This window comes from Lucilia sericata, unplaced genomic scaffold, assembly GCF_015586225.1.
Source record: "Lucilia sericata isolate MDLA Ls3-8-SP2 unplaced genomic scaffold, ASM1558622v1 Contig000187F_arrow, whole genome shotgun sequence".
Taxonomy (NCBI): domain Eukaryota; kingdom Metazoa; phylum Arthropoda; class Insecta; order Diptera; family Calliphoridae; genus Lucilia; species Lucilia sericata.
The window spans coordinates 132,234-132,936 of record NW_023994215.1 but is presented as its reverse complement, the minus strand read 5'-3'; positions in this window follow the sequence as shown (position 1 = coordinate 132,936).

Here is a 703-nt window from a genome sequence, read left to right as displayed (position 1 = left end):
TATATGAAAAAAAACAAAGAAATTAAAAAAACAATAATTTGAATAATAAAAAAAAAGATTTTTGGAAAAAATTATTTAAAATATAAATTGAAATTGGTTTATATATATAGAACAAACAAAACACTTATAACTATACATATACACAACAAATTGAATAAACAAATGTTAGCAGTTTTAACGCGAAAAAAATTAAAAGGAAAGGAAAAAATTAAAGGCCTCCATAGTTTAGTCATTAGACGTTAAGTTGAATTAAAACAAAAATAAACAGGCAAATATTATACATAAATATATTATTTACTTTATATAATTTAATGCATTAAACATTTATAAAATTTGTTTAATTAAATCTTATTTAATTAATATGTTAAATCATATAATGATTTTATAGTTGTCCTAAGACAAACTATTCATTTTTATTATTATAACTATTATATACATATATATTAACTACATACACACATACTTACTACATACACCACACAAATACATACATTTAGATCGTATATAACTAAAGGACGTTATTTGTTTATATATATATACAACTACATACACATATAAATATTTTTCTTTTTCTTTTTTTAAGTTCTTTACTTTTTTTATTTATACTCTTATTTCTAAACATAGAATTTTATGAAAATAATATATTTAAAAAAAAAATACATACAAACAAACATTATTATTTTAGAACATTTAATTTTTTATA